At 40.6% G+C, this 24,130-nt stretch overlaps 1 non-coding gene across 1 annotated transcript; it reads right to left on the bottom strand.

The window, feature by feature from the left end:
• Window positions 1-16,903: 16,903 nt before the first annotated feature.
• Window positions 16,904-17,010, bottom strand: LOC148576304 (small nucleolar RNA R71). The gene has a single exon (XR_015902817.1). It is a non-coding gene; the product is annotated as a small nucleolar RNA R71 (small nucleolar RNA).
• Window positions 17,011-24,130: the final 7,120 nt, after the last annotated feature.

Genomic DNA, 24,130 nt, shown 5'->3' with positions numbered 1-24,130 from the left:
ACTGTTAAGACCAATGGGGTTGACTCTGAGGTCTACAGGCTTATATTTTTCCCGTTTGCTGTAAGAGACAGAGCTAGAATATGGTTGGACTCTCAACCTAAAGACAGCCTGAACTCTTGGGATAAGCTGGTCACGACTTTCTTAGCCAAGTTCTTTCCTCCTTAAAAGCTTAGTAAGCTTAGAGTGGATGTTCAAACCTTCAGACAGAAAGAAGGTGAATCCCTCTATGAAGCTTGGGAGAGATATAAACAACTGACCAAAAAGTGTCCTTCTGACATGTTTTCAGAATGGACCATCCTGGATATATTCTATGATGGTCTGTCTAAATTATCTAAAATGTCATTGGACCATTCTGCAGGTGGATCCATTCACCTAAAGAAAACGCCTGCAGAAGCTCAAGAACTCATTGATATGGTTGTAAATAACCAGTTCATGTACACTTCTGAAAGGAATCCTGTGAGTAATGGGACGCCTCTGAGGAAGGGAGTTCTTGAAATTGATACTCTGAATGCCATATTGACTCAGAATAAAATATTGACTCAGCAAGTCAATATGATCTCTCAGAGTCTGAATGGATTGAAGGAATCATCCAACAGTACTATAGAGGCATCTTCTGAAGAATAAGCTTATGATCCTGAGAACCCTGCAATAGCAGAGGTGAATTACATGTGTGGACCCTATGGGAATACCTATAATCCCTCATGGAGAAATCATCCAAATTTCTCATGGAAGGTTCAACAAAAGCCTCAACAAGGCTTTAATAATGGTGGAAGAAACAGGTTTAGCAATAGCAAGCCTTTTCCATCATCCACTCAGCAACAGACAGAGAATTCTGAGCAGAATCCATCTAGCTTAGCAAATATAGTCTCTGATCTATCTAAGGCCACTTTTAGTTTCATGAATGAAACAAGGTCCTCCATTAGAAATTTGGAGGCACAAGTGGGCCAGCTGAGTAAAAGGGTCACTGAAACTCCCCCTAGTACTCTCCCAAACAATACAGAAGAAAATCCAAAGAGAGAGTGCAAGGCCATTGATTTGACCATCATGGCTGAACTTACAAGGGAGGAGAAGGACGTAAATCCTAGTGAGGAAGACCTCCTGGGACGTTCAGTGACCAATAAAGAGTTTCTCTTTGAGGAACCAAAGGAATCTGAGGCTCATCTAGAGACCATAGAGATTCCATTGAACCTCCTTCTGCCCTTCATGAGCTCTGATGAGTATTCATCCTCTGAAGAGAATGAAGACATTACTGAAGAGCAAGTTGCTAAGTACCTTGGTGCAATCATGAAGCTGAATGCCAAATTATTTGGTAATGAGACTTGGGAAGATGAACCTCCCTTGCTCACCAATGAACTAAATGCATTGGATAGGCAAAAATTACCTCAAAAGAAAAGGATCCTGGTAAATTCCTAATTCCCTGTAACATAGGCACCATGACCTTTGAGAAAGCTCTGTGTGACCTGGGGTCAGGAATAAACTTAATGCCACTCTCTGTAATGGAGAAACTTGGGATCTTTGAAGTGTAAGCTGCCAGAATCTCATTAGAGATGGCAGACAACTCAAGAAAACAGGCTTATGGACAAGTAGATGACGTGTTAGTAAAGGTTGAAGGCCTTTACATCCCTGCTGATTTCAAAATCCTAGACACTGGGAAGGATGAAGATGAATCCATCATCATTGGAAGACCCTTCCTAGCCACAGCAAGAGCTGTGATTGATGTGGATAGAGGAGAGTTGGTCCTCCAACTAAATGAGGACAACCTTGTGTTTAAAACTCAAGGATCTCCTTCTGTAACCATGGAGAGGAAGCATGAAAAGCTTCTCTCACTACAGAGTCAACCAAAGCCCCCACAGTCAAACTCTAAGTTTGGTGTTGGGAGGCCACAACCAAACTCTAAGTTTGGTGTTGAACCCCCACATTCAAACTCTAAGTTTTGTGTTGGGAGGTTCCAACCTTGCTCTGATTATCTGTGAGGCCCCATGAGAGCTCACTGTCAAGCTATTGACATTAAAAAAGCGCTTATTGGGAGGCAACCCAATGTTATTTAATCATATCTATTTTATTTTCTTTTTGTTATTTTGTGTTTTATTAGGTTGATGATCATGTGGAGTCACAAAAACTACTGAAAAATCAAAAACAGAATGAAAAATAGCATTAAAAATAGCACACTCTGGAGGAGGAGCATTCTGGCGTTTAAATGCCAGAAACAAGCATCTGTCTGGCATTTAACGCCAGAAACAAGCATCTACCTGGCATTAAACGCCAGAAACAGGCTACATTTGGGCGTTTAACGCCAGAAACAAGCAGCAGTCTGGCGTTAAACGCCAGGATTGCAGAGCAAGGGCGTTTTACACGCCTAATTGGAGCAGGAATGTTAAGTCCTTGGCCCCACAGGATCTGTGGACCCCACAAGATCCCCACCACTTCTTCTCTCCTCTTCACACCTTTTCATAACTCTTTTTCCCAAATACCCTTCACCAATCACCTCAATCACTCTTCCCCATCCCCTCTTCACCACTCACATCTATCATCTCTTCCCCAAAAACCCCACCTACCTTCAAAATTCAAACTATTTTCCCTCCCAAACTCAACCCTAATGGCCGAACCCTAACCCTCCCCACACTCCTATATAAACCCCTCATTCCTTCTTCATTTTCACACAACACACCCCTCTCTCCCTCTCCTCCATTTCTCTTCTTCTTCTTCTCCTTCTTTCTTTCTTCTTTTTTGCTCGAGGACGAGCAAACATTTTAAGTTTGGTGTGGTAAAAGCATAGCTTTTTGTTTTTCCATAACCATTAATGGCACCTAAGGCCAGAGAAACCTCAAGAAAGAGGAAAGGGAAGGCAATTGCTTCCACCTCTAAGCCATGAGAGATGGAGAGATTCATCTCAAAGGTCCATCAAAACCACTTCTATGAAGTTGTGGCCAAGAAGAAAGTGATCCCTGAGGTTCCTTTCAAGCTCAAAAAGAATGAGTATCCGAAGATTCGACTTGAGATCCAAAGAAGAGGTTGGAAAGTTCTCACAACCCCATTCAACAAGTCGAGATCTTAATGGTTCAAGAGTTCTATGCAAACGCATGGATCACTAGGAACCATGATCAAAGTGTGAACCCGAATCCAAAGCATTGGCTCACCATGGTTCGGGGGAAATACTTAGATTTCAGTCCGGAAAATGTAAGGCTAGCATTCAACTTGCCAATGATGGAAGAAAACACATGCCCCTACACTAGAAGGGTCAACTTTGATCAAAGGTTGGACCAAGTCCTCATGGACATATGTGTGGAAGGAGCTCAATGGAAAATTGACTTAAGAGACAATCCGGTTCAATTGAGAAGACTGGACCTTAAGCCTGTAGCTAGAGGATGGTTGGAATTTATTCAACGCTCAATCATTCCTACTAGCAACCGGTCTGAAGTTACTATAGATCGGGCCAGCATGATCCATAGTATCATGATTGGGGAGGAAGTGAAAGTTCATGAGATCATACCTCAAGAACTCTACAAGATGGCTGACAAGTCCTCTACTTTGGCAAGGTTAGCCTTTCCTCACCTCATTTGCCACCTCTGCAATTCGGCTGGAATTGACATAGAGGGAGACATCCTCATTGAAAAGGACAAGCCCATCACTAAGAAAAGGATGGAGCAAACAAGAGAGCATGGATCTCAACAAGAGCATGAGGAAATTCCTCACCATGAAATTCCTGAGATGCCTCTGGGGATGCACTTTCCTCCACAGAATTATTGGGAACAAATCAACACTTCCCTAGGAGAATTAAGTTCCAACATGAGACAACTAAGGATGGAGCACCAAGAGCACTCCATCATCCTCCATGAAATTAGAGAAGATCAGAGAGCTATGAGGGAGGAGCAACAAAGGCAAGGAAGAGACATAGAGGAGCTCAAAAGCACCATTCTTCAAGAAGAGGAAGACGCCACCCTCACTAAGGTGGACTCATTCCTTAATCTCCTTGTCTATTTATTTTACTGTTTTTGATTTTTTGAGCTTTATATTTTATTAATGTTTGTGTCTTTCCTACATGATCACTAGTGTCTAAGTGTCTATGCCTTAAAGTTGTGAATGTCCTATGAATCCATCACCTTTCTTAAATGAAAAATGTTTTAATTACAAAAGAACAATAAGTACATGGTTTCGAATTCATCCTTGAAACTAGTTTAAATATTTTGATGTGGTGACAATACTTTTTGTTTTCTGAATGAATGCTTGAACAGTGCATATGTCTTTTGAATTTGTTGTGTATGAATGTTAAATATGTTGGCTCTTGAAATAATGATAAAAAAGGAGAAATATTATTTGATGATCTGAAAAATCATAAAATTGATTCTTGAAGCAAGAAAAAGCAGTGAATACAAAGCTTGCAGAAAAAAAAAAGAGAAAGAAAAATGGCAAAAAAAAAAGAGAAAGAAAAAGAAAAAGCAAGCAGAAAAAGCCAATAGCCCTTAAAACCAAAAGGCAAGGGTAATAAAAAGGATCCAAGGCTTTGAGCATCAGTGGATAGGAGGGATTGAAGGAATAAAATCATGGCCTAAGCGGCTAAACCAAGCTGTTCCTAACCATGTGCTTGTGGCGTGAAGGTGTCAAGTGAATACTTGAGACTGAGCGGTTAAAGTCAAGGTCCAAAGCAAAAAAAAAGAGTGTGCTTAAGAACCCTGGACACCTCTAATTGGGGACTTTAGCAAAGCTGAGTCACAATCTGAAAAGGTTTACCCAGTTATGTGTCTGTAGCATTTATGTATCCGGTGGTAATACTGGAAAACAAAGTGCTTAGGGCCACGGCCAAGACTCATAAAGTAGCTGTGTTCAAGAATCAACATACTGAACTAGGAGAATCAATAACTCCATCTAAATTCTAAGTTCCTATAGATGCCAATCATTCTGAACTTCAATGGATAAAGTGAGATGCCAAAACTATTCAAGAGACAAAAAGCTACTAGTCCCGCTCATCTGATTGGAGCTAAGTTTCATTGATATTTTGGAATTTATAGTATGTTCTCTTCTTTTTATCCTATTTGATTTTCAGTTGCTTGGGGACAAGCAACAATTTAAGTTTGGTGTTGTGATGAGCGGATAATTTATACACTTTTTGGCATTGTTTTTACATAGTTTTCAGTATGATTTAGTTAGTTTTCAGTATATTTTTATTAGTTTTTAAATAAAAATCACATTTCTGGACTTCACTATGAGTTTGTGTGTTTTTCTGTGATTTCAGGTAATTTCTGGCTGAAATTGAGGGACTTGAGCAAAAATCAGATTCAGAGGTTGAAGAAGGACTGCAGATACTGTTGGATTCTGACCTCCCTTCACTCAAAGTAGATTTTCTGGACCTATAGAATCCCAAATGGCGCGCTTCCAAATGCGTTGGAAAGTAGACATCCAGGGCTTTCCAGCAATATATAATAGTCCATACTTTGCTCGATTTTAGATGACGCAAACTGGAGTTCAACACCAGTTCCATGTTGCATTCTAGAGTTAAACGCCAGAAACAAGTTGCAAAGTGGAGTTAAACTACAAAAACAGGTTACAAACTGGCGTTCAACTCCAAGAGAAGCCTCTACATGTGTAAAGCTCAATGCTCAGCCCAAGCATACACCAAGTGGGCCCCGGAAGTAGATTTCTGCATTATTTACTCATTTCTGTAAACCCTGGTAACTAGTTTAGTATAAATAGGACTTTTTACTATTGTATTTTTCATCTTCGGGTCATCTTTGATTAGTTTTATGCTATCTTAGACCTTTATGGGGGCTGGCCATTTGGCCATGCCTGAACCTTCATCACTTATATATTTTCAACGGTAGAGTTTCTACACACCATAGATTAAGGTGTGGAACTCTGCTGTTCCTCATGAATTAATGCAAAGTATTATTGTTTTTCTATTCAATTCAAGCTTATTCCTATTCTAAGATATTCATTCGCACCCAAGAACATGATGAATGTGATGATTATGTGACGCACATCACCATTTTCACCTATGAATGCGTGCATGACAACCACTTCTGTTCTACATGAAGAAGAGATAGAATGAGTATCTCTTAGATATCTAATACAGAGGACCGAGTCCGAGATATTAGAGTCTTCGTGGTATAAGTTAGAACCCATGGACGGCCATTCCTGAGATCCGGAAAGTCTAAACCTTGTCTGTGGTATTCCGAGTAGGATCCGGGAAGGGATGCCTGTGACGAGCTTCAAACTCGCGAGTGCTGTGCGTAGTGACAGACGCAAAAGGATAGTAAATCCTATTCCAGTATGATCGAGAACCGACAGATGATTAGCCATGCAATGACAGCGCATTGGACCATTTTCACAAAGAGGACGGGATGTAGCCATTGACAACGGTGATGCCCAACATACAGCTTGCCATGGAAAGGAGTAGGAATGATTGGATGAAGACAGCAGGAAAGCAGAGGTTCAGGAGGAACGAAAGCATCTCTATACGCTTATCTGAAATTCTCACCAATGAATTACATAAGTATCTCTATCCTAGTTTATATTTTAGTTATGTTTTTATTATCAATTCACCATAACCATTTGAATCCGCCTGACTGAGATTTACAAGGTGACCATAGCTTGCTTCAGGCCGACAATCTCCGTGGAATCGACCCTTACTCACGTAAGGTTTATTACTTGGACGACCCAGTGCACTTGCTGGTTAGTTGTGCGAAGTTGTGACAAAGTGTGATTCACGTTTGAGAGCACCAAGTCTTTGGCGCCAATGTTGATGATCACAATTTCGTGTACCAAAGATGTAACCATGCAATAGGCTCAAAACTTACATGCTTGTGTTCTTAGCTCAATCACTATGTTCCAAAATACATTCTTAAAGCAAGTTTGCCACAAAATTTTTTTTTTCAAAATTTGGTAGGGTACCCCAAAACACAGTTTCTTGGGGAAGAAGTTATTATTTTGACCAAGCAACTCTATAGAAACTAACTATCACGCAAGGATTATTTACAAGCAAGACTAACTACACATGCAATGTACTAACTACTAAGCAAAAGATAAATCCATGGGTATTGAAAGGAAAAAATTGTTACCCATGGAGATCGGTCGAACAACCTCCCCACACTTAGAATTTAGCACGGTCCTCCGTGCTACGAACAATGCGCAAAGGGCGGTTGGGACCAGAGCCGTCACTATCCTCTCCTTCAGAGCTCCCATCACTTGGGTTTGAAGTGGATGTGAATATTTCGGGTTCCTCCATGCTAGGGGTAACACAACGCAGAAGCTTCTTGATGTAAGTGTATCGGCGTTGGTTGCGCTGCTCATATCTATCAAGTTTCTGTGTAGATCTTCTATCCTTTGATGTGTAGATCTTTGCTGTGGTGGTGATGATGAGGTAGAAGGAATTGTAGATAGAAGGGCTATGTCAAGGTTTAGGTTGTTCATGGGAAGATGTAAGTATTTTCCGCTTGGGACCACATCGCCCTTAGCCGGAACTATAATCTTCCTGTCCTTGGCATCCCAAGGGATACCCACAGCAGCAACTAAATCAGATACCAATGCTGGAAATGGCAAATTACCCCGGGCGTGGACTTGACTCATCGCTTGCTTGACAAGAAACGGAATGTTCACCGGCCTCTTCGTGAGAACACACCAAACAAGCAAGGCAAGGTCCGCCGTGAAGGACAACTTGTGTGTGCTAGGTAGCACATAGTGAGATAAGATCTGGGCCCAAGCTCTAGCTTCCACAGTGAGAAAGCAAGTGTCAATGCACTTGGGCCTTATCCGGGGTCGACCATGGATCCAAAATGTCCCTGGCTCAGCATTGACTCGGAGGATCGAGTCCCAATCAAACCCAAACTTCTCTCGATGACGTAGGACTTCTTGGTAGCCATCCATGTCACTTGGTACCAGTAGGACATTAAGCACTTGCTGAATAGCCTCTTCTAAAACTGATACTTGCTTTCGGCGCATGTATACCGATTGAAGAGAAGAGAGATGGTAGTTAGTGTAGAATTCTTTCACCTAAGAGAGGTTGATTTCCCTTGGTTTTCTCAAAAGAGACTCCCATCCTCGCCGTTCAATGCGGGGTAGAATATAAGGAGCAACCTTGTCCGGCGAAGCGAGTAGATGCTTAGGATGATAGTTCCTCACAGCTATGGAGGGGAACATAAGTTCACAGAAGCGGTTGGAGAACCTTGAAGAATCTTTTGCCGGTTTGCTCTTTTCATTCTCATCACTAGGAGCGGGTGTCTTCGCCTTCTTAGATAGGGGTCTGGCTCCCAATGAAGAGTGCGCCTTAGAGGTTGATCTTTGGGGTGCCCTCTTTGCGGCCAGTTTCCTTGAAGCTTTCTCCTTGCCTTTCTTGGTGGCCATCCTGAGAAAGGAAGAGAAACAGGAAGACATTAAACCCAAAGAATCATTTTAACAAAAACATGCAAGTTAAAGACAGTGCCCGAAAGAAATCTTGCAACAAAGTGATCATAGATACATGGTTCACAATACTTGGCATGGGATGCAAAAGGAAGTGAACATGCAATGGCATGAGAAGAGTAATCTCAAGCATCCATAACAAAGAGCAAGTCATGTTCAATGAGTATCTAATTAGCAAGCAAAGTGGACTCAATGCGTATAGAAAAAAATATCATGAATTATTAAGTGAACAAGTGAATGAGGAGAAGCACCAAATTGAAAGTACATGATGAAAATTAACCAAAATGGCATTCATGCATTTTCTCGAATACTTGGTGTGCAATTATCAAGCAATGAGCAATTATAAGATACTCAACCAATTTGAAGCCCAAAATGAAACATCAATCATCACATATTGGCAAAGATAAGAAAAAAATGACAAAAGATCTATTAAAGCAATTGAAGCTCAAATTCAACATCCATGGAAAAATAAGGAAAAGGAAATGAAGCAAACAAAAAGTAAGGAATACCTCAGGTACAAGAAATATCCACAAAACTGCAATTCTTGTGCTAATAGAGTTTTGGTGCGCGAAATTAGAACTCGCACAATTTTGCCGGCAAGTACAACGTGGCGTCCAAGTAATACCTCAGGTGAGTGAGGGTCGATCCCACAAGAATTGCTCGATTGAACAAGCAATGGTTATCCGGTAGGTCTTAGTCAGGCAAATAGAGAAAAGGTTGTTGATGTTGAATTCGCATAAAACAATAATAAAGAAAGCTGTAAAGAATTGGTGTAGAAACAATAATGAGAGAATAGTTAAAGTCTCGGAGATATTCACCTTTCTGGATTAATATTTCTTACCAACTATTTTAATAATGAATGATTCATTCTATGACAAACTGTAAGTGATCAAAACTTATTTCCCTAGCGAATTAATCTCCTCCAATCCTACTCAAAACGCCACAGACAAGGTCAAATCTTTCGGATCAGAGGGTGAAGTTCAAAAAACTAGTTTAGTGCCATAAAAATCTCAATTACCCAAAACTAATAGGATTATATATCACATATCCCAATTAGCCCAAATAATTGCGATTTAGGAAGAGTGTTTTCAAGCTGTAGCTCAAGTGACCTTGTTCCGAGTATCACAGGAACTCATGTAGAAAAAGGGACATACCCAGTCTCATTTGGATGAAGAACAAAAATACACCTTAGAACTAAATCAAATATATATTAAAATAGAATAGTAATGATATTAATCCATAGAGATAAGCAGAGCTCTTAACCTTAACCAGGAGGTTTAGTTGCTCATGATTTATAAAAGTAAAACTAAGATATGAAAAACAATATTCGGTCCTCTCTAAATCTTAGTGATCTCCTCTTTAAAGAGGAGATGCTAACCCTAAAAGATGTTAATTTAAATTTGAAAAGTACAAAGGTAAGACAACAACAAAATTCACTTAAAAGAAGAAGACAACAACAAAATTCACTTAAAAGAAGAAGTCGCCAAGAACAGGGAAGCATCAAAAGGGACAAAGAAGAAGGTACCAAGGGGGTGGAGGAACAAGAAGAACCCTACGGAAGGCCTCTCTCCAGGAGATAAAGTGATTTCAGCTTACTTCCCAGATATCCCCCCTAATCTCCCCACTGTACCATCTCAATTACCTAAGGTCTTCACTATCAACAGAGTTCTTTCCTTGGAACATGTAGAGATCATTGATACAACCAATCGATATAAGTCCAAGGCAAGAGGGGAGGACTTGAAGCATTATCAACCACCCTGATGAAGGAGAAACGTCAAGCTAGTGACGCTAAAGAAGCGCTTCATGGGAGGCAACCCATGTTTTATTAGCTTTTAGTAGTGAATAAGTCAATATTCATAAATTCCAACCCAAACTTGGTGAAGTCCTTATATTGCAGTATATAGTGAAGAACAAGTTTGGTGTTCAAAGCATGCCAAGAAAGCATAAATGCAACAGAGAGCATTCTAGTCTTGGAGCTTTGAACAGAACTTTTCATCACAATGCTTCAAACTAAGTTTGGTGTCACCCCATGGTGCCACCAAAATGCATAAAGGGATACACAATTAGTTAGTTAGTTGGAGTTCATGAATAAACAATCTAATCTTTTCTTCTCTTTATTATTTTAGCCGTAAAAATCTAAATTGATTTTTTTATGATATTTCTTACTTTTCTTATTTGATCTTTATAGGGAAAGGAAAGGAGCATTGAAAGAGATTGATTAGACAATTTAATGGGAAAGGTTCGGCTACTTCATGAAGAGGGCACTACACACGTGCCTCAAGGGGGAATGCATTGGGAATGGTTGCCATGCAACATTGGAGGAAAAACAAACTTGGAAAGCGAACCAACTCCATCATAAAGTTGAGAATCCTCGTGCTTACTCCATATAAAACCCCATCCGTTCATCATACACCAATCCCATCAATCCACACCGTTCATCTCTTCATCACTTCTCTATATAAGTGAATCAAATCCACACCATCTCCACATTCAAAATTCATACCCCTTGCACCTCACTTTCCAGCAACCAATTCTTCAACTCCCCACTCTCTAAATCCCATATCTCTTCCCTTCATTACACCCTTTTTTTTGCTTTAACTTCATTCATGGCATCATCAAGCTCCAAGAGGCAGAAGAGGAAGGAACCAACGGAGAACATTCCCTTCGACGAGAAGAGATTCAAGACTGCCTTCCATGAACGAGAATTTGAGCGGATAAAGCTCAAAAGGATACTGCCCGAGTTAACCTTCCAAATCAATGAAGACGAATGCCCACAGATTCAGGAAAAGATTGAAGAAAGAGGGTGGCAATTGCTCACCAATCCAGAGGGGAAGATCAATGCAAACCTCATCAAAGAATTCTACGCAAATGTGGTCAGAGAAGACAAAACCAGAGCCCCAACCTTCAAAAGCTATGTAAGGGAAAAGGAGGTAGACTTTAGCCCAAATGCTATAATAAGAACTCTTCACCTGAAATCACCAGACTTTGATGAGCCTAGCTATAATGCAAGGATAAGTAAAAGCCAAGACAATGATGAGCTCACCGAGATAGTGACTGACATCTGTGTTATAGCTTCTGACTGGGAGAGGTATGGAGATGGGAGACCACGGTTCATCAAGAGGGGAGACCTTAGCCCAGAAGCCAAGGGGTGGTTTGAACTCGTGAGGAGGTCTATTCTCCCAGCTGTAAATAATTCAGAGGTAAATATTAATCGAGCAACTATGGTACATTGCCTAGTACAAGGTGGAGAAATCAACGTGCATGAACTTATAGCTAAGGGAATTCAAGATTCAGCTGAGAAGCTTGAATCAGGTGCCAGGCTTTGGTACCCCAGCACCATTCTCCGATTGTGCACAAAGGCCAAGGTGGTCTTTGAGGATAGTAATCCAGACTGGGTTAACCCAGGGAGGCTAATGACAACCCAGCGTATGGCCTATACTACACCTGCTCAGCAACAAAGAAGGCCACAAATAGGGAAACTAAAAGCAAAGGAAGGAGCTCACCAAGAGGAGTCTCATCAGGAAAAATATCAATAGGGAGAGCATCCTTACCCAGCAGATTTGAATATAAATCACCTTCTAAGAGCTATTGAAGATTTGGGGATGAGACATATGGAAGGACAAGAGAAAATATTGAACTGGATGAGCCAACAAGAAGAGTGGAAGAAACAACAAATGGAGCAGCAACAGGAACAATACTCCCAGCTCACTCAAACCATCCACCAAGTTACCGAAAGGCAAGAACGTCAAGATAAGCATTTGTAGGAACTCAATCAGCGACAACTATCCCAGATGAAAGCATTCAATGAGTTCACTATACTTAATGAAGGACGGCAACTACATCGGGAGGAGTTCAACATCAACACTCAAGCCAAGTTGAACTACATGTCCAGTAATATGCATCATCTACACTATGCCATCCCTACATATGATGAGGTCCAAAAAGATTTTGTAGAACAAGAAGAGAGGAAAGTGAAACAGCAAAAGGAAATACTCAAGAAGAAGATGGAAGATGGTGGTTTCTGGAAGAAGCTGCTTGGAAAAGGCAAGGGAAGTGGGAGCACAAGCAATCAAGAAGGAGAGCATGGACATCCACAAGAGTAAAAAGTGGTGGAGGTTCTTTTTTTTTGGTCCATCTTTCTCTATGTTTTAAATAAGGAAGATCTTGTATGAAATAGAACCTGCTTCCATTTCAGTTTAAACATTTCTAAATTCTTTCTTTTAAGTTCTTGTTGAAGAGGTTTATGATATCCAGTCCTTATGTCACTGTATCTTTACTTTGCTTACTTGTATGTTTGTCCCTTTAAATCAAATAAAAAGAGAATGAGTGCTTTTAAAGACCAGAGAAGAGTTCATACTAGGGAGTAAGTCCATGAGTTTGTGGTGTGGTCATAAGTTAGCTAAGTTGGTTCAACCATAAGGTGGGAAGACAACTATCTATCATGAATATTATGCTTGAGACACACCCCATGAGACTAGATAAATAAGAAGATCCTAATAAGAAAAAGGGAAAGAACAATCAAAGTTAAGGAATAAAAGAAAAATAGTAAGTAATAAGGCTAGGCACCAATGGTTTTAATCTTGAAGCATGTGTCTGTGATGCTCCTGTGTGAGGGATCTACTTGGATGAATAAGCTCTTAGGGGTGCCTTATCACTTGGTAACTTGGGTTAACTAACCCAGGATTATCAGCTGAAAGTCCACTATCAAGAGTAACCCTCACCACAGAGCATTTAGTAACCCAAAGAGGTGCTGGACACCAAGGTCTCAAGAAAAGAAAATAAATAAACTATGTGCCTGTGATGTGTATGTATGGGGGAGAGACTTGAGCAAGTAAGTCCTCAGGGGTGCTTTAACACCTAGCACCTTGAACCAACTGGTTCGGGAGTGTTGGCTGAAAGCTTATTTTAAAGAGTTGCCCCCTTACACAGCACTTAGCTTAAAAAAACAAAAATAAGCCCTCAAATAACAAAAAAAGGATCAATGAATAAAAGTCTCATGGGATGCAATAACAAGTGAGTATTCTAGGATATGATAAAGGTCTGAAAGCCAGGAATGAGCCTAAGTTGCTATGCATGAAACCACCATAAAACCAGGACATGACTTCCACAAGAATGACTCATTTCTCCTGGCATTTCTTTCATCATTCTCTTGTTCCAGTACTTGCTTGGGACAAGCAAGCTTTAAGTTTGGTGTTGTGATGCCAGGGCATTTTGGCCAGTTTCACTGACCTTTTCTTTACTGTTTTTAGGATAGTTTCATGCATTTCCTTAGGAAATAAGCTAGTTTTGGGTAGATATTCACTTACATCTTGATTCAAGCATACATTGTGCATTTTACATGATTTCATGAGGATTTTGCATGAATTTAAGGACAAATTGGATGTTGCATTTCCCATGACTTGGACTAGAACTTTGATGCACTTTATTGCTTAATTTCAGGACAAAGGAAGCAAAGAAGAACCACATTAGTGGCTACGTTAGTTGCACTAACGTTAACACTAACGTGGAATGGGAGTAACTTACAAAGTTAATGAGAAAAGTGATTGCCAATAACGCTCTCAAAGCCATCATTGCCCACGTTAAGAAATAGAGCCAACGTTAGTGACACTTAACATTATCACTAACGTTGAACCAAGATCATGAGTGGCCACGTTAGAGTCCACGTTAACCTAGTTAACGTGGCCTCTAACGTTAATAAGGAAGGGGGGAGCCAATGTTAGTGACACTCAATATTGTCACTAACGTTGGCCAAAGCACATTAAGACACGTTAACTCCCACGTTAACCTAGTTAACGTGGAAGCTAACGTGAAGGAACAAAGTGGTCGACAACGTTAGTGACACCCAACATTGTCACTAACGTTGGAAGAACACAAGCCCCCCATGAGCCACGTTGACTCCCACGTTAACCTAGTTAACGTGGAAGCTAACATGAAGAAAGAAGGTGATTGCCAACGTTAGTGACACCCAACATTGTCACTAACGTTGGAAGAAGCCACACATGCCACCATGAGCCACGTTAACTCCCACGTTAACTTAGTTAACGTAGAAGCTAACGTGGATAAGGGAAGGATGAGCCAACGTTAGTGACACCCAACTTTGTCACTAACGTTGGAGATGGCTAGCAAGGCCACGTTAGAAGCCACGTTAACCTAGTTAACGTGGACTCTAACGTGGAAAATAGGGGCAATTTGGAACGTTAGTTACAATGGTAAGTGTCACTAACGTTCTCGAAGGATGGCAAGCCTACGTTAAAAGAGCCACGTTAACTAAGTTAACGTGGGCTCTAACGTAGGGAAGGGGGAGGCTTCTCAACGTTATTGGGAAAGTTGAGTCCCAATAACGTGTGCGAAGGACATAGTGGAAACGTTAGTGGCAACGTTTGTGCCACTAACGTTGAGGTTAACGTAGCCTTTAACTTTGGTGAGGAACGTTAGTAAAAAAGGTGATTGTCACTAACGTTCTTGAACCCATATTTTCACTGAACGTTAACACCACTAACTTCCTGAGCCAAAGCCCCTGCCCACTTCATACTTTCTCTCTGCAAGTAAAAGCTAAGCCCAATGAAGAAGAGAACTGCTTCCAACTCAAGATCCAAAGACCCAAGACTTGAAGAATCAACTAGAAGAACAGAAGAGTAGTATATATAGGAGTATCTTTGAAATATTTTGGGAGTTGGAAATTATAGGGAGACTCTTAGTATAGAACTACTCCCTGTATTTACTTTCTCTGAACTCTAAGTTTTCATCATGTATTCTCCATCTTTATTTTCATTTTCCAGAGCTATGAACAACTAAACCCTTGTCATTGGGTTAGGGAGCTCTGTTGTAATTTGATGGATCAATACTAGTTTTCATTATTCTTCTTCTATCTTTTCTCTTGATTTTACTTGAAAGCTTTTGATCTTCATCCAATTGAGTAGTTATCTTGAAAAAGAAGCTATTCATACTTGGATCTCTTCTGAACCTTGAAAGAAGAATGAAGAGATCAAGCTAGAAATGCTTTCTCATGCTGGACCAAATTGGGTTTGGATGGATATGTGACTATAATCCTCTCAATACTTGGTTTGGGAAATGCATGTGGTATAATCAGTGACCATACTTCATCTCTTCTCATGAGCAATTGACCAAGGAATTAGCTATTGATCAAGATTTGAAAGATTGAATTACAAGAAATTGTAATTCAATCACTTAAGATTGCCAAGGAGATCAATGAGTGCATTGATTGAGGAAGAGATGAAAATGAAATTGATCCGGAGAATGCAACATCTCCTAAGCCCAATGAACTCCCTATTTCTGATCTTACCCATTCTCTTTAATTTCTGTTATTTACTTTAAATGAGCAATTCCCCCATTCCTATTTACAATTCTGCAATTTACCTTCCGTCATTTACTTTCAGATCTATAATTCTAGCATTTACTTTCCTGTCAATTACCTTCCCGCCATTTTATTTTCTGCAATTCTCAACTCAAATTCTGGATTCGCTCAACTAGAATAGTCCTCTAATTAAAGTTGCTTGATCAATCAATCCTTGTGGGATTCGACCTCACTCTATTGTGAGTTTTTACTTGACGACAAAATTCGGTACACTTGCCGAAGGAAATTTGTTGTGAGACAAGTTTTCCGTGCATCAAGTTTATGGCGCTGTTGCCGGGGATTGATTGTGCATCAACAATGATTGGATTGGAGGATAACTAGATTGAGCATTTTATTTTTGTTTGATTTAAATTTCTGTTTGAGTCATTTACTTTCTGTTTTAGATAACTTCTTCCCTTCCTCCTTACTTTTTCTTTGTTATTTACTATTCATCTCACTAACCCACTAACTGTTTGATATATTGCATCACTCACACTAACAGTAATTCTGACAGATATACTTTCTGCACCTATTCTCTTTGCTTGTACTTGTTGGTTGTATGACAGGGAGAAGAAGCGGGGCTTCAACTTCCTTTGATTCTGAACCTGAGAGAACCTTCCTTAGACTAAGGAGGGAAGCAAGAGAAAAACGTGTAGTTGGTGGTGAAGAAGAGGAAGAACACTTTGAGGAATACTTTGAACCAAACATGGAAGAAAACATGGAAAACCATCATGAAGAAGAGGCTCACAACCATGGCAGAGGAGGTGGAGCAAATCATGCTGGGAGGATAGAATAGTTTTAGGCTCTTACATCAATCCAAACCCAGGGAACTGTGGAAGTAGCATTCAAAAGCCAACCATCCATGCCAACAATTTTGAACTGAAGCCACAGCTCATCACCCTTGTTCAGAACAACTGTTCGTTCGGAGGGAGTGTCCAAGAGGACCCCAATCAACATCTAACCACCTTTCTGAGAATATGTGACACAGTGAAGTCTAATGGTGTTCATCTTGACGCCTATAGACTGCTCTTATTTCCATTCTCACTCAGGGATAAGGCAGCTAAGTGGCTGGAGTCTTTTCCAAGGGAGAGCTTGACAACTTGGGAAGACGTGGTGAACAAATTCTTAGCAAAATTTTACCCCCCTCAACGAATCAATAGGCTGAGAGCTGAGGTCCAAACTTTCAGGCAATAAGATGGTGAGACTCTATATGAAGCATGGGAGAGGTTTAAAGACTTAACAAGGAGGTGCCCACCAGATATGTTCAATGAATGGGTGCAGCTGCACATTTTCTATGAAGGGCTCTCTTATGAGTCAAAGAAGGCCGTAGACCATTCATCCGGAGGATCTTTGAACAAGAAGAAGACTATTGAGGAAGCCATAGATGTCATTGAAACAGTAGCAGAGAACGACTACTTCATGCTTCCGAAAGAGGGAACACAAGAGGAGTAATGGAGCTAAACAATGTAGATGCTCTGCTGGCCCAAAACAAGCTCATTACCTAGCAGCTGGCTGACCTCACCAAGAAGATGGAGAGGAACCAAGTAGCAGCAGTCTCCACTTCATCAACAACCCAAGAAGGAGTGAATGAAGAAGCAGAGGGTAGTCAGGAGCAAGCCAACTACATTGGGAATTCACCTAGGCAAAACCATGATCCATACTCCAAGACCTACAACCCTGGATGGAGGAATCACCCAAACTTTAGGTGGGGAAATCAACAAGACCAAAGCCTTGATCAAAGACGCCCAAATCCAAACAATGCAGCCACCCAACACTTCACATCTAGACCATATCAACACCCCCATAACAACACCTCCCCACATTCATATCAAGGCCAGAATAACCCTACTCAGCCTGACCTGTCATCATTTGATGAAAGAATCTCAAGGATTGAGAATCTACTTGAAGGCCTAAGCAAGGAGATTCAAGACAACAAGGTCTTCAAGGAGGAAGTGCGAGCCAGTTTCAAGAACCAGGGAGACACAATCAAGAGGTTGGAATCTCAAGTAGGATATCTCTCTGAGCAAATTCCCAAACCCACAGATGGATTCCCAAGTGACACAGAGAAGAATCCGAGAGGTGAAACAAAGAAGGGAAGATGGGAAGATTGCAAGATTGTCACTATAAGTGATAAGGAGACTGAGGACAAGCCAAGCAAGCTGTCAGAACAACCTGAAGATACCTCAGTAGAGGAGGTGGAAAAAGATTACCAAGAACCAGAAATCTCAAAGCAGGAGTTGCTGAGACTCTATGCACCTTTTCCCCAACTGCTCAAGGGAGCTGTGGAGAGGAGAATATACTCAAGATTTCTTGACTTATTTGCATCTCTGCATGTGAACATACCATTCATCAAGACTATCCAACAAATGCCTGCATTCATCAAGTACATGAAGGAGTTGCTTCCCAGGAAAAGCTCACTCAAGGGAGGCCAAACTATAGTGATGAACAAGGAGTGCAGTGCCCTCATTCAACCGCAGTTGCCTACAAAAAGAAAAGATCCAGGGAGTTTTCATGTCCCCTGTGCCATAGGAGAAACAATGTTTGATAGAGCACTCTCCGATTTGGGAGCAAGCATCAACTTAATGCCTCTATCCCTGGTGAAGAGGCTGCAGATCAATGAGATATTGCCCACAGATGTAGTCATCAGGCTGGCTGACAAAACTCAAAAACAAGCAAGAGGGGTGGTGGAAAACGTGTTGTTAAAGGTGGGGAAATACTTTCTTCCCACAGACTTTGTCATCTTGGACATGGAAGAGAGTCACACTCACCCAATCATATTGGGAAGACCATTCCTAGCTACAGCCAGAGCACTCAGAGATGTGGAACGAGGGGAGCTAATATTGAGGATCCATGATGAACAACTCAGCTTCAATGTCTTCAAACTCTCCCAAGAAACTGACCAAGAAAACAAAGAACCAAGCAATGATCATAACGGGATGCTGACAGAGGAAACAAGCACTGAGGCACCACCAACACATCTGAGAATCCCACTGAATGATGAACAAGGCAAACAGCAATCGTCACAGCTCAAGGAGAAGCTGGAGGAACCTAAACCACCAGAGGCATGTGAAGACAACAACAAAATTCACTTAAAAGAAGAAGTCGCCAAGAACAGGGAAGCATCAAAAGGGACAAAGAAGAAGGTACCAAGGGGGTGGATGAACAAGAAAATCCTTACGGAAGGCCTCTCTCCAGGAGATAAAGTGATTTCAGCTTACTTCCCAGATATCCCCCCTAATCTCCCCACTGTACCATCTCAGTTACCTAAGGTCTTCACTATCAACAGAGTTCTTTCCTTGGAACATGTAGAGATCATTAATACAACCAATGGATATAAGTCCAAGGCAAGAGGGGAGGACTTGAAGCATTATCAACCACCCTGATGAAGGAGAAACGTCAAGCTAGTGACGCTAAAGAAGCGCTTCATGGGAGGTAACCCATGTTTTATTAGCTTTTACTAGTGAATAAGTCAATATTCATAAATTCCAACCCAAACTTGGTGAAGTCCTTATATTGCAGTATATAGTGAAGAACAAGTTTGGTGTTCAAAGCATTCCAAGAAAGCATGAATGCAACAGAGAGCATTCTAGTCTTGGAGCTTTGAACAGAACTTTTCATCACAATGCTTCAAACTAAGTTTGGTGTCACCCCATGGTGCCACCAAAATGCATAAAGGGATACACAGTTAGTTAGTTAGTTGGAGTTCATGAATAAACAATCTAATCTTTTCTTCTCTTTATTATTTTAGCCGTAAAAATCTAAATTGATTTTTTTATGATATTTCTTACTTTTCTTATTTGATCTTTATAGGGAAAGGAAAGGAGCATTGAAAGAGATTGATTGGACAATTTAATGGGAAAGGTTCGGCCACTTCATGAAGAGGGCACTACACACGTGCCTCAAGGGGGAATGCATTGGGAATGGTTGCCATGCAACATTAGAGGAAGAACAAACTTGGAAAGCGAACCAACTCCATCATAAAGTTGAGAATCCTCGTGCTTACTCCATATAAAACCCCATCCGTTCATCATACACCAATCCCATCAATCCACACCGTTCATCTCTTCATCACTTCTCTATATAAGTGAATCAAATCCACACCATCTCCACATTCAAAATTCATACCCCTTGCACCTCACTTTCCAGCAACCAATTCTTCAACTCCTCACTCTCTAAATCCCACATCTCTTCCCTTCACTACACCCTTTTTTTTGCTTTAACTTCATTCATGGCATCATCAAGCTCCAAGAGGCAGAAGAGGAAGGAACCAACGGAGAACATTCCCTTCGACGAGAAGAGATTCAAGACTGCCTTCCATGAACGAGAATTTGAGCGGATAAAGCTCAAAAAGATACTGCCCGAGTTAATGATGGGATATTTTCGCGGAGAAACAAATTTCTCCAAAACACCCAAATCTAACCGTCAAGTGCACCGGGTCGCATCAAGTAATAATAACTCACGTGAGTGAGGTCGATCCCACAGGGATTGAAGGATTGAGCAATTTTAGTTTGGTGGTTGATTTAGTCAAGCGAATCAAGATTTGGTTGAGAGATTTGTGATTTGCAGAATTGAAATTGCATAGAAAGTAAAGGAAATGGGTAAATTGCATGAAATTAAAGAGAACTGGAATTTAAAGTGCTGAATCTTAAAGAGCAAGAAATTAAATGGCAGAAACTTAGAACGCAAGAAATGTAAATTGCAGAATCTTAAAGTGCAAGAAATGTAAATGGCTTGAATTGTAAAGGGAATTGGGAATTGGATTTGCAGAAATTAAACAAGGAAATGTAAAATTGCAACAAGCAGAGAAATAGAAGAAGACTTGGATTGAACCGGATCTTAAACAGAAAAGTAAATCAGCATGGAAAGCAGTAAACAGGGAATGAGAAATGGGAAATCCGGATCTCAGGACCCAAGAGACTAGAAAACCAAGTCTAGATCTCAATGCCTTCCTAGATCCAACAAGAACAATTGCAAAGGAAATTGTAAATTGCAAAGAAATTAGATGAAAAGCAATTAACCGAAACCGAATTCAATTGTGCAGTAAAATAAAGCAGAGAGGTCTCAGGATGAGATTGAAACAGAATTTCTTCAATTCTCCAACCCAAGATCCAAGACAAGTGTAATTGGAATTCAAAACAAGAAAACTAAGAGGAAGGGAATTCAATTCTCCTTCCCCGAGACTTAGAAATTAAAATTCACTCAACACCAAAAGCTTTCCGAAAACTCTCTATGAAAACTCCCTAGAAAAGCCCCTTTTAAAACTTAAATTCTAATCTATTTATACACTTTCTTCAAATGGTCTTCAAGCCTTCAATTGGGCCTTTGCTCTTGGTGGAATTGGGTTGAGAGAGGCCTTGGTTGATTGCTCTTGGAGTTTGGAAAAGAACCGAATTGAACCGGGTTGGAATCATGAAAGCTTGAGTGAAAGTTGGAGTAAAAGTTAGGGTCTAACTTTTGCTCCAACTTTTCACATCAGTACCCTTGTTTTGCTGATACCAACGTTGGGGCAAAAGTTAGGGGTCTAACTTTTGCTCCAATGTTGGCCTCCCCTTAGTTATTCATGGCGCCAACGTTAGCCAGAAAGTTAGGGGCTAACGTTGGCGCAAACTTTTGCTAGCCCAGGGAGTTTTTCAAGCGCCAACGTTAGCCAAAAGTTAGGGGCTAACGTTGGCACAAACTTTTGGTGCATCCAGGGAGTGTTTTTCATGCCAAAAGTTAGCAAAAAAGTTAGAGGCTAACTTTTGCTCCAACTTTTGCCCAAAAGTTAGCCAAAAAGTTAGGGGCTAACTTTTGCTCCAGCTTTTGCCCAAAAGTTAGCCAAAAAGTTAGGGGCTAACTTTTGCTCCAGCTTTTGCTTCCTGGTTCATAATTAATTCAAGACTCAAGTCACTCCTCCTAGCCATTCCTTCTTGCATCAACCTTTCTCCAAGCTTTCTTCACCTATCATTAATCAACCAAACACATCAAAGCTATGCTCAAAATCATGAGATATTCATTCTTTCATAATATATGACAATTATAGCATAAAACCTCATGAAATAGCATGAATTCATACATGGTTGATTAAATCAAAGGAAACATGAAAATCTACCCAATTGGCTTGCTTTTGGCTCAAGAAAGTGCATAATTTAATTGAAAACAAAAGAAAAATGCTAGTGAAACTGGGCTAAGATGACCTGTCATCAGTTAACCTTCCAAATCAATGAAGACGAAAGCCCACAGATTCGGGAGAAGATTGAAGAAAGAGGGTGGTAATTGCTCACCAATCCAGAGGGGAAGATCAATGCAAACCTCATCAAAGAGTTCTACGCAAATGTGGTCAGAGAAGACAAAACCAGAGCCCCAACCTTCAAAAGCTATGTAAGGGGAAAGGAGGTAGACTTCAGCCCAAATGCTATAATAAGAACTCTTCACCTGAAATCACCATACTTTGATGAGCCTAGCTATAATGCAAGGATAAGTAAAAGCCAAGACAATGATGAGCTCACCGAGATAGTGACTGACATCTGTGTTATAGCTGTTGACTGGGAGAGGTATGGAGATGGGAGACCCCGGTTCATCAAGAGGGGAGACCTTAGCCCAGAAGCCAAGGGGTGGTTTGAACTCGTGAGGAGGTCTATTCTCCCAGCTGCAAATAATTCAGAGGTAAATATTAATCGAGCAACTATGGTACATTGCCTAGTACAAGGTGGAGAAATCAACGTGCATGAACTTATAGCTGAGGGAATTCAAGATTCAGCTGAGAAGCTTAAATCAGGTGCCAGGCTTTGGTACCCCAGCACCATTCTCCGATTGTGCACAAAGGCCAAGGTGGTCTTTGAGGATAGTAATCCAGACTGGGTTAACCTAGGGAGGCTAATGACAACCCAGCGTATGGCCTATACTACACCTGCTCAGCAATAAAGAAGGCCACAAATAGGGAAACTAAAAGCAAAGGAAAGAGCTCACCAAGAGGAGTCTCATCAGGAAGAATATCAATAGGGAGAGCATCCTTACCCAGCAGATTTGAATATGAATCACCTTCTAAGAGCTATTGAAGATTTGGGGATGAGACATATGGAAGGACAAGAGTAAATATTGAACTGGATGAGCCAACAAGAAGAGTGGAAGAAACAACAAATAGAGCAGCAACAGGAACAATACTCCCAGCTCACTCAAACCATCCACCAAGTTACCGAGAGGCAAGAACGTCAAGATAAGCATTTGCAGGAACTCAATCAGCGACAACTAGCCCAGATGAAAGCATTCAATGAGTTCACTGTACTTAATGAAGGACGACAACTACATCGGGAGGAGTTCAACGTCAACACTCAAGCCAAGTTGAACTACATGTCCAGTAATATGCATCATCTACACTATGCCATCCCTACATATGATGAGGTCCAAAAAGATTTTGTAGAACAAGAAGAGAGGAAAGTGAAACAGCAAAAGGAAACACTCAAGAAGAAGATGGAAGATGGTGGTTTCTGGAAGAAGCTGCTTGGAAAAGGCAAGGGAAGTGGGAGCACAAGCAATCAAGAAGGAGAGCATGGACATCCACAAGAGTAAAAGGTGGTGGAGTTTCTTTTTTTTTTTTTGGTCCATCTTTTTCTATGCTTTAAATAAGGAAGATCTTGTATGAAATAGAACTTGCTTACATTTCAGTTTAAACATTTCTAAATTCTTTCTTTTAAGTTCTTGTTGAAGAGGTTTATGATATCTAGTCCTTATGTCACTGCATCTTTACTTTGCTTACTTGTATGTTTGTCCCTTTAAATCAAATAAAAAGAGAATGAGTACTTTTAAAGACCAGAGAAGAGTTCATACTAGGGAGTAAGTCCATGAGTTTGTGGTGTGGTCATAAGTTAGCTAAGTTGGTTCAACCATAAGGTGGGAAGACAACTATCTGTCATGAATACTATGCTTGAGACACACCCCATGAGACTAGATAAATAAGAAGATCCTAATAAGAAAAAGGGAAAGAATAATCAAAGTTGAGGAATAAAAGAAAAATAGTAAGCAATAAGGCTAGGCACCAATGGTTTTAATCTTGAAGCATGTGTCTGTGATGCTCCTGTGTGAGGGATCTACTTGGATGAATAAGCTCTTAGGGGTGCCTTATCACTTGGTAACTTGGGTTAACTAACCCAGGATTATCAGCTGAAAGTCCACTATCAAGAGTAACCCTCACCACAGAGCATTTAGTAACCCAAAGAGGTGCTGGACACTGATGAGCGGATAATTTATACGCTTTTTGACATTGTTTTTAGTATGTTTTTAGTAGGATCTAGTTACTTTTAGGGATGTTTTCATTAGTTTTTATGTTAAATTCACATTTCTGGACTTTACTATGAGTTTGTGTATTTTTCTGTGATTTCAGGTATTTTCTGGCTGAAATTGAGGGAC

The sequence above is a fragment of the Arachis ipaensis genome, chromosome B1 (assembly GCF_059453495.1).
Source record: "Arachis ipaensis isolate K30076 ecotype BB chromosome B1, ASM5945349v1, whole genome shotgun sequence".
NCBI classification, from domain to species: domain Eukaryota; kingdom Viridiplantae; phylum Streptophyta; class Magnoliopsida; order Fabales; family Fabaceae; genus Arachis; species Arachis ipaensis.
The sequence above is the reverse complement of the archived record's forward strand: the minus strand, read 5'-3'. Positions and strand labels throughout refer to the sequence as shown.